The following is a 9,259-nucleotide window of genomic DNA, read 5'->3' on the forward strand; positions in this document are numbered from 1 at the left end:
ATGTATGTGTGCGTGTCTATGTTTGTGTGCGTGTCTATGTTTGTGCGCGTGTCTATGTATGTGTGTGCATGTCTATGTTTGTGTACGTGTGTCATGTCATATTCACTGGAATTTAGAAGGATGAGGGAATTTTTTGAAACATATAAAATTCTTAAAGGATTGGACAGGCTAGATGCAGAAAAAATGTTCCCCATGTTGGGGGAGTCCAGAACCAGGGGTCACAGTTTAAGAATAAGGGGGAGGCCGTTTAGGACTGAGATGAGGAAATACTTCTTCACCCAGAGAGTTGTGAATCTGTGGAATTCTCTGCCACAGAAGGCAGTGGAGGCCAATTTACTGGATGGTTTCAAGAGAGAGTTAGATTTAGCTCTTAGGGCTAACGGAATCAAGGGATGGGGAGAAAGCAGGAACGGGGTACTGATTTTAGATGATCAGCCATGATCATATTGAATGGTAGTGCTGGCTCGAAGGGCCGAGTGGCCTACTCCTGCACCTGTTTTTGTATGTTTCTACGTATTTGTGGTGTGGGTGTGTCCAACCCCTTAATAATCTTATACGTTTCGATAAGATCCCCTCTCATCCTTCTAAATTCCAGTGTGTACAAGCCTAGTAGCTCCAGTCTTTCAACATTGAGATATATTGCTCTCTCTTGAATGCATTCGAAGAATTGGCCTCCACTGCCTTCTGAAATACTATGAAATACTATGAAATAGTATTTGTCTGATCACAAGTGGCTAAAGAAATTAAATCCATATTAGAGTCATAGGACAGAAATACATAAAATGCAGAATAGTCAAGTTGATTTAAAAAAGCAAGATAAGCATGCCTTTCTTTTTCCCTGAGTCAGCAAACTGCACCCATTTCCTTCCCATCCAACAATATTATTGTTCTGTCCAGGGTCACGTTTACTCTGGATTTCACCAATTCCATCCTCACTTTCCCGCTTCAACTGGTTGTAAGAGTCTGTTCATCCATTGGTCATTTATTTGGAGCACTGCGTTCAGTTTTGATCCCCCTGCCACAGGAAAGATGTTGTTAAGCTGGAAAAGGATGCAGAGAAGATTTACGAGGATGTTGCCAGGACTCGAGGGGCCCGAGCTGAAGGGAGTGGTTGGGCAGGCTAGGACTTTGTTCCTTGGAGCACTGAAGGATGTGGGGTGATCTCAGAAGAGGTGTCTCAGACCATGTGGGGAATAGATAGGGTGAATGCGCAAGGTCTTTTAACTGGAGTAGGGGAGTCAAGAAAGAATCAATAGCAACCCGAGGGGTAACTTTTACCCACAGAGGGTGGTGGGTATATGGAACAAGATGCCGGAGGGGGTAGTTGAGGCATGTAGTATAACAACATTTAAAATACATTTGGACAGCTACATGGATAGGATATGATTGGAGGGAAAAAGTCCAATGTGGGCAGGTGCAACTAGTGTAATAGAGGCATCCCTCACTTTTTAAGAAAGGAGGGAGAGAGAGAAACGGGAAATTATAGACCAGTTAGTCTGACATCAGTGGTGGGGAAGATGTTGGAGTCAATTATAAAAGACGAAATTGCGGAGCATTTGGATAGCAGTAACAGGATCGTTCCGAGTCAGCATGGATTTACAAAGGGGAAATCATGCTTGACTAATCTTTTGGAATTTTTTGAGGATGTAACTAGGAAAATGGACGGGGAGAGCCAGTGGATGTGGTGTACCTTGACTTTCAGAAAGCCTTCGACAAGGTCCCACATAGGAGATGTGGGCAAAATTAGAGCACATGGTATTGGAGGTAGGGTACTGACATGGATAGAAAATTGGTTGGCAGACAGAAAGCAAAGGGTGGGGATAAATGGGTCCCTTTCAGAATGGCAGGCAGTGACTAGTGGGGTACCGCAAGGTTCGGTGCTGGGACAGCAGCTATTTACAATATACATTAATGACTTGGATGAAGGGATTAAAAGTACCATTAGCAAATTTGCAGATGATACAAAGCTGGGTGGTAGTGTGAACTGTGAGGAAGAAGCTATGAGGTTGCAGGGTGACTTGGACAGGTTGTGTGAGTGGGCGGATGCATGGCAGATGCAGTTTAATGTGGATAAGTGTGAGGTTATCCACTTTGGTGGTAAGAATAGGAAGGCAGATTATTATCTGAATGGTGTCAAGTTAGGAAAAGTGGACGTAAAACGAGATTTGGGTGTCCTAGTGCATCAGTCACTGAAAGGAAGCATGCGGGTACAGCAGGCAGTGAAGAAAGCCAATGGAATGTTGGCCTTCATAACAAGAGAAGTTCAGAAAAGGAGCAAAGAGGTCCTTCTGCAGTTGTACAGGGCCCTAGTGAGACCGCACCTGGAGTACTGTGTGCAGTTTTAGTCTCTAAATTTGAGGAAGGATATTCTTGCTATTGAGGGCATGCAGCGTAGGTTTACTAGGTTAATTCCCAGAATGGCGGGACTGTCATATGTTGAAATACTGAGGCGACTAGGCTTGTATACACTGGAATTTGGAAGGATGAGAGGATATCTTATCGAAACATATAAGATTATTAAGGGGTTGGACACGTTAGAGGCAGGAAACATGTTCCCAATGTTGGGGGAGTCCAGAACCAGGGGCCACAGTTTAAGAATAAGGGGTAGGCCATTTAAAACGGAGATGAGGAAAAACTTTTTCAGTCAGAGAGTTGTGAATCTGTGGAATTCTCTGCCTCAGAAGGCAGTGGAGGCCAATTCTCTGAATGCATTCAAGAGAGAACTAGATGGAGCTCTTAAGGATAGCGGAGTCAGGGGTATGGGGAGAAGGCAGGAATGGGGTACTGATTGAGAATGATCAGCCATGATCACATTGAATGGTGGTGCTGGCTTGAAGGTCCGAATGGCCTCCTCCTGCACCTATTGTCTATTGTCTATTGTCTATCTTGGTCGACATGGGCAAGTTGGGCCGAAGGGCCTGTTTCCATGCTATCAGACTTCATGACCCTTTGACTCTACATGCATCAGAGATGAACCAGAACAATGGAATTCTTCTTTGCTGCTGCTTTACAGGAACCTCCAAAACAGCAGCATCAACAACAAATATACAATGAACCAGTGGACACAAAATGCTGGAGTAACCCACTGCCCTGACATCAGTCTGAAGAAGGGTCTCGACCCGAAACGTCGCCCATCCCTTCTCTCCAGAGACGCTGCCTGACCCGCTGAGTTACTCCAGCATTTTGTGTCCACCTTTGATTTAAACCAGCATCTGCAGTTCTTTCCTACACAATAAACCAATGCTTCCAGAGTACCGGCATCTCGAAAAAGTTAAAAACAAGATTTTTAAATCTTATAACAAAAAGATCATGCAATTTAAAAATAAAATTCACTAATTAAATTAGGTGGTCAGTTTTTTCCCCCTATCTCTCTCTCCACTTCCACCTACATTCCAACCTCTAGCTTCACAATTTTCACCTCCTCGTCTCACAATCTTTGTGTTTTCATCTCTGGACTTTGTCCAACCATCTGCCCTGGTTGGTTCATCAAACCTCGCCCCTCACCTGTATCCACCTATCACTCACCAGACTTTGTCCTCTCTACTAGCCTCCTCTCTTCCAGCTTTCTGCCCCTCCCCCTCCCCCCGACAATCAGTCTACAGCGGGTCCCAACCTGATCTGTCACCTATCTATGTTCTCCAGAGACACTGCCTGACCCGCTGAGTTACTCCAGCACCTTGCAACTGAAACTAGCCTTTACTCTCTTTCTCAATGGCTGGAACTACTCAGCTGGTCAAAGTGCATCTGTACGCAGCGAAACAGAGTTGGATAGGAAGGGCTTAAATGCAGGCAAAATGCAACTAGCCCAATTTGCCAACTTGGTCAGCATGGGCAGGGTGGGCCGAAGGGCCTGCTTCCATGCTGTACAGTTCTACGATTCTAGTTAATGCTTCGGGTCAAAGACTCTTCGTCAGGGCTCAAGAAGGGAATGAGACAGCACTAAGGGCAAACAAGGAGAACGAGACAGGTGGTCCTACCCTCAGCGAGAAGGCGAGACATCCATTCAAGAGAAGTGGCAGAGACTTCAACAAATCAGTGAACATCACAAATTCTAAATGGGGAGAGAATCCAGAAATCGGATGTGCAAAGTGACGGGGTTGCTGGTGCACGATTCCCAAAAAGTTCATCAGCAAGTCGAATCTGTAGTAAAGACAGCAAACTGTCTGTAGAAGGGTCTCGACCCGAAACGTCACCCATTCCTTCTCTCCAAAGATGCTGCCTGTCCCCGCTGAGTTACTCCAGCATTTTGTGTCTATCTTTAAGCAAATTCAATGCTAGCTTTTATTTCAAGAGGGCTTGTATACAAACACAGGGATGAAATGTTGAGGCTCTATGAGGCGCTGGGCAGGCAGCATTTGGAATATTGTGAGCAATTTTGGGCACCGTATCTGAGGAAGGATGTGCTGGCCCTGGAGAGGGTCCAGAGGAGATTTACAAGAATGATTAGGTTAACACATGATGAGCGTTTGTCGGCACTGGGCCTGCACTCGCTGGAGTTTAGAAGAATGAGGGGGGACCTCATTGAAACGTACAGAATAGTGAAAGGCTTGGATAGAGTGGATGTGGAGCGGATGTTTCCACCAGTGGGAGAGTCTAGGACCAGCGGCAGGAATCCAATGGCATTTGCTGCATTCCCATTGCCTGCTGCTAACATTTGGACCTGGCATTTCATCTCCTATTCCCAACGTTCTTCCGACAACACTTTAACCTGCCACGGAGGACAGGGATTGCTGAGAAGGGATTTTAGTGGGATTGCCATATCTGGAGGAGGAAACAGTGTGGCTCATAGGCAATAGACAATAGACAATAGACAATAGGTGCAGGAGGAGGCCATTCAGCCCTTCGAGCCAGCACCGCCATTTAATGTGATCATGGCTGATCATTCTCAATCAGTACTCCGTTCCTGCCTTCTCCCCATACCCCCTGACTCCGCTATCCTTAAGAGCTCTATCTAGCTCTCTCTTGAACGCATCCAGAGAATTGGCGTCCACTGCCTTCTGAGGCAGAAATTCTAACCGTAGGTCAAATTGCTTCACAGTTTCCCTTCAAAGTAGCAGAGCCCACGCCTCAACGTTCAAAACCCTGGGTTGTCCGACCTCCTGAAGTTCAAGTTAGGAGGAATAACCTTGCTATTTCCTGTACTGCTTTAATTTTACTGAGGATCACAAGTCATACAATCTGATGATTTGTCAGCTTCTTGTTCCATAATTTCTCTGAAAAATATATGTCAGTTGGTTTCAGTTCTGCAGTTTCTGGCCAAATAGTCAGAGATATTGCAAACTTCCTTGGATTTCAGGAACAGCCCTCCACTTACAAGCTGGGGCATGAAAATGGCACCAAGCTGGCGACTCTGCACACTGTCTCTGTGTAACACGTGTGCTGTGTCTCAGATGCTTATCTAATATGTCTCTGAGGGCTTATGTGTTGTGATACGTGCTGAGCTGAATACAAAAATGAATATCACTGTACCATCACCATCGGCGGTCACTCGAAGCGACTATGATATTTTGGATTTTTTTTAGATTTAGAGATACAGCGCAGAAACAGGCCCTTCGGCCCACCGGGTCCGTGCCGCCCAGCGATCCCCGCACACTAACACCATCCTACACCCACTAGGGACAATTTTTACATTTGCCCAGCCAATTAACCTACAAACCTGCACATCTTTGGAGTGTGGGAGGAAACCGAAGATCTCGGAGAAAACCCACGCAGGTCACGGGGAGAACGTACAAACTCCGTACAGACGGCGCCCGTAGTCAGGATCGAACCTGAGTCTCCGGCGCTGCATTCGCTGTAAGGCAGCAACTCTACCGCTGCGCCACCGTGCCGCCGCTGCACTGTCCTCTCCATAGGGTCGGGACGCCTGTGCGTGACTTTGTTTAACGTGGGGAGCCTGGTGCACAGACAGCCACCACACGGTCCTTGACAGATCTGGGTCAGGATCCAGTGGCGTGGAATCCAAGATGGCCGTTGTGACGCTCCACTAAAGTCAGCCATCATCCTCCACCTGGTCCACCATTCCACCTCCGCCTGTTCCATCACTGTACGCCGGCACATGTGACAGATAAAGTACCGTACTACACCAAAGATAGACACAAAATGCTGGAGTAACTCAGCAGGACAGGCAGCATCTCTGGAGAGAAGGAATGGGTGACGTTTCGAGGCGAGACCCTTCTTCAGACTGAACCTCTTTCTTTGATTAATTTTGGGGCCTTAGCAATACTTTAAAACTTTCAGCTTTGTTTTTTTTTAAATGTCTTCATGAATACATTGACATTCTACATAGGTTTTCAAAAGGGGTAGAGGTATATTTATGAGACGGCATCCGTTAAAACCAGATAATGTCAAGTCTCTAACCTACTGTTGCAAACTGAATGATCTAGGATATCTGTGGTAATGTTCCATTGCTGGAAGGCAGTGAAACCACAAAACTCTCCTGTCCAAACGGAGTCACAATCAGAAGTCACAAACGGATGGAGAGAAAACAGCATAACCCATGTGTAAAAGGACAAAACAGTTTTCAAATACTTTCATGGGAAAGTATTTGAAAACTCTCCCCATCCCTCTGCTCGAAGGGCCTCCGAGATCCATCCACTTCTCCAATTCTAACCTCAACACACAACATTAAACTGACAGAGATTTTCAGAAATTTTCCTCAATTAAAATACTGGGGCACCATACACTGTGGTCACCATTACAAACTCAGCTATTGGTCTGAAAGGTCCCGACCTGAACATTCAACCATCTCATGTTCTCCAGAGATGCTGCCAAACCCGCTGAGTTACTCCAGCACTTTATACCTATCCATGTTCTCCAGAGATGCTGCCGGACCCGCTGAGTTACTCCAGCACTTTATACCTGTCCATGTTCTCCAGAGATGCTGCCTGACCCGCTGAGTTACTCCAGCACTTTATACCTGTCCATGTTCCCCCGAGAGTGGCTGCCTGACCCGCTGAGTTACTCCAGCACTTTATACCTGTCCATGTTCCCCAGAGATGCTGCCTGACCCGCTGAGTTACTCCAGCACTTTGTACCTGTCCATGTTCTCCAGAGATGCTGCCTGACCCGCTGAGTTACTCCAGCACTTTGTACCTGCCAATGTTCTCCAGAGATGCTGCCTGACCCGTTGAGTTACTCCGGCACTTTGTCCTTTGGTAGACACACAATGCTGGAGTAACTCAGCGGGTCAGGCAGCATCTCTGGAGAGAAGGAATGGATGACGTTTCGGGTCGAGACCCTTCTTCAGACTGATGTCAGGGGAGTGGGCGGGACAGAGATAGAATGTAGTTGGAGACAGTTAAACAGGTGGGAGAACTGGAAAGGGGGAGGGGATGGAGAGAGAGGGAAAGAATGGGTTATTTGAAGTTAGAGAAATCAATATTCATACTGCTGGGGTGTAAACTGCCCAAGCGAAATATGAGGCGCTATTCCTCCATTTTGCGCTGGGCCTCACTCTGACAATGGAGGAGGCCCAGGACAGAAAGGTCAGACTGGGAGTGGGAGGGGGAGTTGAAGTGCTGAGCCACTGGGAGCTCAGGTAAGTTAAGGCGGAGGTGTTCAGCGAAACGATCGCCGAGCCTGCGCTTGGTCTCGCCAATGTACAGGAGTTGACACCTGGAACAGCGGATACAGCAGATGAGGTTGGAGGAGGTGCAAGTGAATGAACAAGCAGATACAATAGATGAGGTTGGAGGAGGTACAAATGATTGAACAGCAGATACAATAGATGAGGTTGGAGGAGGTGTAGGTGAATGAACAAGCGGATACAGCAGATGAGGTTGGAGGAGGTGCAAGTGAATGAACAGCAGATACAATAGTATAAGAAAATAACTGCAGATGCTGGTGCAAATCGATTTATTCACAAAATGCTGGAGTAACTCAGCAGGTCGGGCAGCATCTCAGGAGAGAAGGAATGGGTGATGTTTCGGGTCAAGACCCTTCTTCAGACTGATGTCAGGGGGGCGGGACAAAGGAAAGATATAGGTGGAGACAGGAAGATAGAGGGAGATCTGAGAAGGGGAGGGGAAGAGAGGGACAGAGGAACTATCTAAATTGGGAGAAGTCAATGTTCATACCACTGGGCTGCAAACTGCCCAGGCGAAATATGAGGTACTGTTCCTCCAATTTCCGGTGGGCCTCACTATGGCACTGGAGGAGGCCCATGACAGAAAGGTCAGACTGGGAATGGGAGGGGGAGTTAAAGTGCTCGGCCACCGGGAGATCAGGTTGGTCAATGCGGACCGAGCGCAGGTGTTCAGCGAAGCGATCGCCGAGCCTGCGCTTGGTTCATACAATAGATGAGGTTGGAGGAGGCGTAAGTGATTGAACAGCAGATACAATAGATGAGGATGGAGGAGGTGCAGGTGAATGAACAGCAGATACAATAGATGAGGTTGGAGGAGGTGCAAGTGAATGAACAAGCGGATACAGCAGATGAGGTTGGAGGAGGTGCAAGTGAAACGGATACAGCTTTGAGTACATCAGCATTTGCAGTTCCTCATTACCACTCTGTTATTTGATAATCATTTCCTTCCCTCTGCTGGCAACTCTGTGAAACTGGGGTCGTGGTTTCATGTTTGATCCCGACATAAAATGTGGGTCAGAGACCCGCTGAAACACATTATTTTCCACCTCTGTAATCTTGCTTCAGCTCCCCTGCTATCATCACCTCTAAATTTGGCCGCGAATAGAGTTAATGTTCGTAGGTCGGTAGTGACTAGGTGGGCCGAAGGGCCTGTTTTCGCGCTGTGTCTCTAAAATCTAAAGTCAGATGTCTACACAAAAACGTGTTTTCAAAGTCGTAATTGTATCGGTTTCTACAACTTCATCCTGAAACCTGAGTTCTGTTTCTTATCTCACGGACGTGTCTCTCTCTGTCTGCAGCCTTGCCTGTTAACTGTGTGTGTGAGTGTGTGTGTGTGAGAGTGTGTGTGTGTGTATGTGTGAGTATGTGAGTGTGTGTGTGTGTGTGTGTGTGTGTATGTGAGAGTGTGTGTGTGTGTGTGTGTGTGAGAGTGTGTGTGTGAGAGTGTGTGTGTGTGTGTGTGTGTGTGTGTGAGAGTGTGTGTGAGAGTGTGTGTGTGAGTGTGTGTGTGAGAGTGTGTGTGTGTGTGTGAGAGTGTGTGTGTGTGTGTGAGTGTGTGTGTGTGTGTGTGTATGTATGAGAGTGTGTGTGTGAGTGTGTGTGTGTATGAGAGTTTGTGTGTGTGAGAGTGTGTGTGTGTGTGCGTGAAAGTGTGTGTGAGAGTGTGTTTGAGAG

The sequence above is a fragment of the Rhinoraja longicauda genome, chromosome 37 (genome assembly GCF_053455715.1).
Source record: "Rhinoraja longicauda isolate Sanriku21f chromosome 37, sRhiLon1.1, whole genome shotgun sequence".
NCBI classification, from domain to species: domain Eukaryota; kingdom Metazoa; phylum Chordata; class Chondrichthyes; order Rajiformes; family Arhynchobatidae; genus Rhinoraja; species Rhinoraja longicauda.